Raw genomic sequence first — 9,354 nt, forward strand, 5'->3', positions numbered from 1 at the left:
AAGGGTGTATTTCAAAATATTTTTCAACCCGTATAAACATGGAAAAATATCTATATCCTCGCACACAAATATGTATGTGGAGAAAAATACTCTTTAGCAAGATAGAAGTGTTAAACAAATATTCTAAAGCCAGGTAAAGTTGTAAAAAAAAACTACAAAAAAGTTGAAAGTGAAAACAATATTTACCAAGACACGTCAAATTAAATACAAAAATACTCTCCAACACAATAGTAAAACCGATACTGTTAAAAAAACTGATAAATCTTCAACGCAGAGGTAGAACAGTAAAGTTATAAATAATCTACAAAAGCCTCAAGATTGGAGGCAAATTTTCTTCAACACCAAGGTACAGAGAAAAGTCTTCACATCTAAGAGATGAAAGAGATTCGCCTGAGTTGGCCCCTGACAGGACCGTATTCAAAACACGACATTTTCAAAGACTAGGATCCTGCCAGTTCGACCCCGACGAACTACATAGTACAGATGGCAACTACTCATCGAGAGAGAGAGAGAGAGAGAGAGAGAGAGAGAGAGAGAGAGAGAGAGAGAGAGAGAGAGGGGGGGGGGATGTAAATATAAAGAAAGCATTCTCCTCCCTTTTATAGGTCACAAGTCTAACTTTAATTAAAGAAATGGACACCGCAGTCAAGATCTGACCATTTATTTTATTGATTCTAATCTGAGAATACTAGAAAATAAACTTCAATAATTGAAGAATAAAGTGGATGTTATGATACTGACACCATTTATGATTCCTGTAAACCATTTCTCAAAAAATAACGAGATAATGTAATTCTCTAGCGTATACAAAACTAACACGAAAGTGTAATATCATTTTGTGTGTGTATATATATATATATATATATATATATATATATATATATATATATATATATATATATATATAAATTCGTATGCATAAAAATAATCCACATACACGGACATGTCAAAAAGTAATTTAATCAAACTAAAAGAAAAATATATCTACTGCTCAATACTTACATATGTCAACTATGGCTAAATAAGCAAAAATTATAAGCAAGACCAGTAAATTCAATTTCATTAAGTCCTTCGTCACCAGCATTTGTCACTAACACACCTCAAACCCATCAATAATCGATGGTTACTAACATAAAAGTAAGAATAACACCATAGCATTTTCGAATGGATTTTTCCTTGAGGCATACACCGCATGTCCACCAAATTTCGTTGAAATTGATTCTTTAGATTTTGCGGCATGTTGTTCACAAATAATTAAGAAACTAACAAAATATTTGCATTTTTCTTAGTACTGCGATCATTTACAAAGTACTGCTGCGTACTTATACTTTGTTGTACTTTATCCAAAATGTTACTGATTCATCCTTGGGACATACCTAACATTGCAGCAACCAAGTTTGGTGAAAATCGGTACGGTAGTATTTGTGTTAAGTTCCTCACAAACAACTAAATAAACGACGACATGGATACATACAAACCCTTCGCAAAATCTTTGAATTTGACGAAGGCAATAACCAAATAAAACACCCAAGACTCCAACAACACTTTATCATCACAACTAGAATTGTACTTTATTTCAGAGTAACACCAATAACATATTTTCATGACAACCCGAAAACTTGGTAAACATCACTACTCAATTATAACAAGAATGGCAACACCAAAAATTGTATAAATCATAACTATACACAATCATTTTAAAATTATAATATATATATATATATATATATATATATATATATATATATATATATATATATATATATATTATATATATGTATATATATATATACATACATTGCAATTAAAAATAAAAACTATAATAATAATATATGATACCCTGATCATTACCATATAATAACAACAATAATAATAATAATAATAATAATAATAATAATCAAATATACAAATCCCAAAGCATGACACGGTGAGCACCATCCAAAACCAAAGAGCACCATCACCAGCTCATCGTCGCCAGCACCCACCAACATCACCGCCGCATCCCAATCACCACCGAATCTGATCAAATAATGATGGCACAGTCGAGTAACAAAGGACGCAAGGGTGAAGCAAGTCAGCTTATAGACGACTTCTTGAAAGAACCAATTTCTTTCATGTTTTTCCTTCTTTTCTCTGGTTAGTTTTTGCACTATTTATCCATTTTCTGCGTCATTCATTTGTATATTCTCTTGTCCGTGTCGCTTGTTTTTTTTTTTTTTTTTGTCTTTCGTTTATTTACTTTCGTCGTTTCTACTCTTAATAATTTTCTTTTCCCTTCCGTCAGTTGTTTATTTATTTCATAAAAGGGTTTTGATTAGCTGCTAATAAGGGCAGTTTGGTTTACTTAGATATATATATATATATATATATATATATATATATATATATATATATATATTTTTCATTAATGCACACGTGTACAAACAGAAACACACACATATACATATATATATATATATATATATATATATATATATATATATACACATATGAATATAAACATATACAGTATGTATAAAATCACACACACACACACATATATATATATATATATATATATATATATATATATATATACACACACACACATATAGGCTCTATGTGTCTAATATATATATATATATATATATATATATATATATATATATATATACACACACATATAGGCTCTATGTGTCTAATATACTGTGTATATATATATATATATATATATATATATATATATATATATATATATATACTGTATATATATATATATATATATATATATATATATATATATATATATATATATATATATACACTTTAAGAAAAACGTTTGCCCATAGGGGGTGTGGCTCCTTAGAAAATGAAGTTGCAAGCCATCTGCCATTTGAAAATAAACTATTACTACATGAGATTAGAATTGATATTGACCGAATTATTTCAAGTAACAGATGAAAGTACAGAGGAGTATTCCCTAAAATGCATAATAAAGACAACTAATTACCTCTAGTGATGTAAACCTTTCCTAGGTAAACGAATGACGATCCAGCAAATCCATCATTAATGGTATATATATATATGTATATATATATATATTTATATATATATATAAATTCTTTATCTTGAATTTGATGGCACCGGAAGTTATACCTTCTGATACCTCAGCAAGTCTGGTGGAGGGGGGGGGGGGGGTTCCGGTTGCCACGTCAGAGCCCTTTCTCATGAAAATAGAAAATGCAAAGATAACAGTTTGAAAGAATTGGTGTGCATATACTGTACACACATCCATTATATATAAGTACATATATACAAACACTATATATATATATATATATATATATATATATATATACATATATATATATATATATATAATATATATATATATATATATATATATATATATATATATATATATATATAGTGTGTGTGTGATGAGAGAGAACGAGAAACATCAATGTTTTGCACTTCACTCACCACTCTTATCCTTCATTCCTTTTCTATTTTCCCGTCAAATAAAAACGCTATCAATAACATTCCTGAACCAGGCGGCTACCAAGGTGACGAAAGAGTAAATTGGCAACTCTGCTAACTTCATACAACAGAGAGAGAGAGAGAGAGAGAGAGAGAGAGAGAGTTCTAGATCCTATGTTTATTTTGAAGGATAATGAAATAGGTGTGATTGATTGCTATTTAGAGAGAGAGAGAGAGAGAGAGAGAGAGAGAGAGAGAGAGAGAGAGAGAGAGAGAGAGAGAGAGAGACTATATTGTTCAAAACAAAATTTTGCAAATGTTTTTTTTTTTTCCGGAAATCTAACATGTTGCCTAGCTTTGGACGTCTCCCCTTGCTTACGTTTTCTTTTAGTGGCCTTGTAACTCACTAATTTTAGCTTTCTTTTTAATCATGTTATGGAACTCTCCCCTTGTTCCAGAGACTTGAAGGTTTCTCTTCCAATGCATTTTCTTCGTTCCCATACTTTGGAAGTAACCCCTTTCATCTAATTTTCCCTGGTTTGTATGGAAATAATTTCGCATATTTTGAAAACATATCCGTCTAGCAGATATAGGACAATATATTCACGCCACTGTCTTCAAGCAGATATAGGACAATATGAATATATATCACTAACACTCGTGATTTCAATCAATGTAAATATCAGCCACGAATGGTGTTTGATACCGAATTCTATCTTGGGAATATATATCCACTTTTTATTCATTTTATGGTAACAGCTTCTGGCCGGGTGGAGATTCGAACCCCTACCTATTCAGTCGGAAACTATGACTGCGAGGACTCTACCAACTGAGCCATCAAAAGAGATATAAGTTTATGACAAGTCCCCATACATATATATTCATAATAAATAACCACGTGTTGCAAACTCACACTTCTGCTATCATGGTGGAGATGGGTTTATTCTAAGTCTATGAACAGATTCCTGAATTCGACAGGAATATGTACGGGGACTTGTCATAAACTTTTATCTCTCTCGATGGCTCAGTTGGTAGAGTCCTCGCAGTCATAGTTTCCGACTGAATAGGTAGGGGTTCGAATCTCCACCCGGCCAGAAGCTGTTACCATAAAATGAATTCCAAGTGGATACATATTCCCAAGATAGAAATCCCAGTGCAGAAACAATTTCGCTTTAATTTTGTCCGTTGTTCAAAATATGTATATACAGAAAAATGTCTATTTTGTTAAGATAAAAACAGAAACAGACAAAATAAATACGAAAAAAAAATAAAAGTGAAATACAAAAATAGCAACAGTCAAATGCACCGTATGCAAACATGATTCAAGCCAAATGATTGGTCTGGAATTTCAAGCAGGCTCTCTCTCTCTCTCTCTCTCTCTCTCTCTCTCTCTCTCTCTCTCTCTCTCTCTCTCTCTGGCAAAGATAGGCGTAACTTATAATTCTTACAAAATTCTAGCGAAACAGATTAATAATATTGATATGATTGAAAGATGAGATACTAATAACAACAACAATAATAATAATAATAATAATAATAAAAATAATTATTATTATTATTATTATTATTATTAATATTATCCCCTTGTAGTAATATTAACAAGAGGAAATTTAATAAGGAAAGAAAATCATAAGTCCAAAAAGCCAATGATAATAATATATTCATCAGTGTGATTATTATCTTCACCAGTACCCAAGCCGCCTAAAAGCAATATATATATATATATATATATATATATATATATATATATATATATATATATATATATATAAAATAGAAAAAAATCCTTTTCAATAATCGACCCTTTTCCGTTCCGTGCCCAAACAACGGAAAGGCGAGGTTACGACCTCATTTTCCATGAAAATTCATAGCCATATCAAATTTTGATTACCAAGAGAGAGTAAAATGTGGCGTGTAATTGCCTGGCACATGAGAAAATGCTTGACGCTTATTCCATCTTGGTATATCCCTAATCATCAGATTTTACGCCCCGCTATTTCGTAACCTCTGCTTGAGAGGAGAACTGAGGTCAGGTCGTGTTATAAGAATGGTAGTTTGAACACTATTTTTGTTAGCTGATATGATGAAGATGGTAGTGACCCGTGCCACACCCTTTTAGGGGGAAAGGTCATAGAGGGAAAAATAGCAGAAACCATACAAAGAAAGGACTTAATGCTTAATGCACACTGTGTAATAAACAGCTTTCATAACTTTAATCGATAGAAAACCCAGATGTTTCAGCACTTCACCTTATTAATCACAACTCTCTTTCTCATAAGTTGAAGTAATTTAGAAGGAAAGAAAACTATAGACAACCATGTCTTCCTCTCAATCTAATCTCGATATTACACCCCCTCTCTCTCTCTCTCTCTCTCTCTCTCTCTCTCTCTCTCTCTCTCTCTCTCTCTCTCTCTCTCTCTCTCTCTCTCTCTCTCTCTCTAGATTTGAAGTAGTTTAGGGTAAAAGAAAATTATAGATAAACGTATAAAAATACATGGAGAACGAAAAAGTCTTTTCACAATTAACATAACAACAACAAACAAAAAAAGCTCCATTAAAAAAATATACATATCTCCACTCACAACAAACCCTAAAGCAGTACAAACGATAATAACAACAAAAAACTAAACCAAAAACAAATTAAAAAAACGTCCTTTCATTCTTCGCAACAAACAAAAGCGCAAAAAAAGAAGAAAAAACGAACAGGTCTGCTTTATCACATCAAAGGATAAACAGAAAATTAAAATTCATGAATGAACACAAACCCATTTACTACATCCAGTCCATCCTACAAAGCCCATTCAGTACTTGCGTTTGACAGTAGTAAATTACAGTTCTTTTTATTGCCAAAATCATGGAGAAACATGAAGAGCTTTCAAAGCAAGAGTTCAGTTTGAATATAATGATTAAAGTATTAAGATTTATTATAAAGTAAGAGAGAGAGAGAGAGAGAGAGAGAGAGAGAGAGAGAGAGAGAGAGAGAGAGAGAGAGAGAGAGAGAGAGAGACTCTTGATCAAGGTTTAAAAAATCCCCATAAAAGACGATTGCACGCCTGCAGGGGATTAGCACTACCACGTTGACGCCCCGCCCCCTTTACTGGACAGATATGATATTTAGTTATTGGATCATCGATGTTAGAACTGACTTCAGAAATTAATACAATATGCCAAATCGAGTCAAATTGGCCGGTGGCCTTACATCTGGTGGGATACCTAGGAACCTGTATTGTTTATACAGGTGGATTTGCGATGGCTGCGATGCATTGAGGTAAACAATTTTATTTACAACAGGCCATGGATGATGAACGTGTATTTTCCACTAATTAGGCAGAGGAAACGAACATCTGACACCAGTTTTAGCGGTGTGGCAAACTTGAAGGGGAACGCTTCTAGTTTTAGTGGGTGTGTTGTAAGATTTGGAACTAATCCTTCTTTGTTTTTAAAGATGTAGAGAATTAAATAACTTTCATGCTTACGTTGAATGCTACATTTTTCATCGCCTTCAGCCTATCACTGTAAGGAAGGTCCTGTAGGTTGTGATTTTTGTTTTGCAAAATTAAGTAGTATACCTTCTAGCCAACCTATTTCTCTTCCTCTTTTTTTGGAAGTTTTTATAGTTTATATGGAGTCTATGGTTTATATATGAAAGATTTATTTCAATGTTGTCACTGTTCTTAAAATATTTTATTCTAATTGTTCATTACTTCTCTTGTAGTTTATCTATTTCTTTATGTCCTTTCCTCACTGGGTTATTTTTCTCTGTTGGAGCCCTTAGGATTATAGCATCCTGCTTTTTCCAGATAGTGTTGTAACTTAGCTAATAATAATAACAACAACAACAACAACAACAATAATAATAATAAAAATAATAACTATAGACTGCTTACGGTCTTTTCCTATGATTATGTCAATAGTCTCAGATCAGGAATCATAATTCTTTCGAAGAGACTTTTCATATGTAAATTATAAAAAACACAAAAAAAAAAAAACAGGAAGAGAAATAATATATAATAGTGTACCAAAGTGTACCCTTCACCAAGAGAACTCTTCCCCAAGACAGTGGAAGACCATGGTACAGAAGTTATGACATTACCCAAGACCACAGAACAATGGTTTTCTTTTGGAGTGTTCTCCTACTAGAATAGCTGTTTACCATAGCAAAAGTCTCTTTTACCCTTACCAAGAGCAAAGTACCCACTAAACAATTACAGTGCAGTAGTTAACCCCTTGAGCGAAGAATTGTTAGGTAATCTCAGTGTTGTAAGGTAAATGAGGACAGAAGGAGAATGTGGAAGGAATAAGCCAGACTATTCAATGTATGTGTAGGAAAAGGAAAAAATGAGTTGTAAGCAGAGAGAGGGTCCAATGCAGTAGTCTGGCCCAAGGTCTATAAACCTGGTCTGGCCAGTCAAAGGACCCAAAACATCTCTAACGGTAGTATTGCAAAGGGTGGCTGGTGCCCTGGCCAACATACTACCTAGCGGGAATGCGAGGTGATGTAGGTAGGAGTCTCCTCATTTGAATGGACCAGAATCATTATTAATTTCTTTATGTTTGCGTGTGTAAGTGGAGAACTTTGAGTTATTTCTTTTATTTTCCAATGCTTGGTTTTCATATTCGTTAAAATTGATAATTCACTGCTCGATCTGTATCACCTTAGTTGATGGGGCGGTCAATCTCCATACCTTTAATAAAAAAATAACCTCAGTTGTTAATCTAAAGGATTAGTTTGTGCCAAGAGGTATCCACTTTAAAGAATCAGCTTTCTCGAAATAATACGAACTGTTGTTATTAATAATTACTAATTATTATTGTTATCATCATCATCATCATTACTATTATTATCATCATTATTATTATTATTATTATTATTAGTAGTAGTAGTAGTAGTAGTAGTAGTAGTAGTAGTAGTAGTAGTAGTAGTAATTATTATTACAAGCTAACTACAACCCTAGTTTGAAAAGCACGATGCTATAAGCACCTGGGCTCCAACGGGGGAAAATAGCCCAGTTAGGAAAGGAAACAAGGAAACAAACTACAATATAAGTAATAAACAACTAAAATAAAATATTTTGAGAACAGAAACAACATTAAAATAGAACTTTCTTATATAAACAAGGATTTCTATATCTCTCGAAATATTTGCTTAGATTTATGTGTACTTTTAGTCTTAGGTTGAGTTGTTATTTAGCTGTTCATTCCAATCGATCAGCGATAAGAGACGCTTTATTTCGACAAAGTTTGATTTATGGAGATTAAACACATTAGATAGAGATCGTAATGAGATGAGCACTACCATGAGATATGTGCAAAAAATATTATCAGTGTTTTCTTCATCCAACTGAGAGAGAGAGAGAGAGAGAGAGAGAGAGAGAGAGAGAGAGAGAGAGAGAGAGAGAGAGAGAGAGAGAGCTAAGCCGCGTGCATGTTATCTCCCATTCCTCCCAGCAACTCGATCATCCCCCTTCCCCCAAACTGCAATAAAGCTGAAGGTACTATACGCATTCGTTGTGTGCAACATGGCTTGGACGTAGTTTATTTCGTCCCGTTATCATCATTTACTTAAATGTGAGTATATATATATATATATATATATATATATATATATATATACATATATATATATATATATATATATATATATATATATATATATATATATATATATATAGTCACACTTCTGTTGCAAAGATAAACTATCTTTTTGTTTTATTATTAAAGAAATATATCACAGGGTTTAGCTCCACTTTATCTGTAGTAAAACCTCTTTAATTCTACAACGAAAACTTGTGATATTGACAAGAAATACCAAGAGAAATTACACAAAATTTTCCACCCATTGGGTACCTTATATCCACACTGTTTCTCTTCACGACCTCCCTGGCAATAGAATGA

Source organism: Palaemon carinicauda, chromosome 19 (assembly GCF_036898095.1).
Source record: "Palaemon carinicauda isolate YSFRI2023 chromosome 19, ASM3689809v2, whole genome shotgun sequence".
Lineage (NCBI taxonomy): Eukaryota > Metazoa > Arthropoda > Malacostraca > Decapoda > Palaemonidae > Palaemon > Palaemon carinicauda.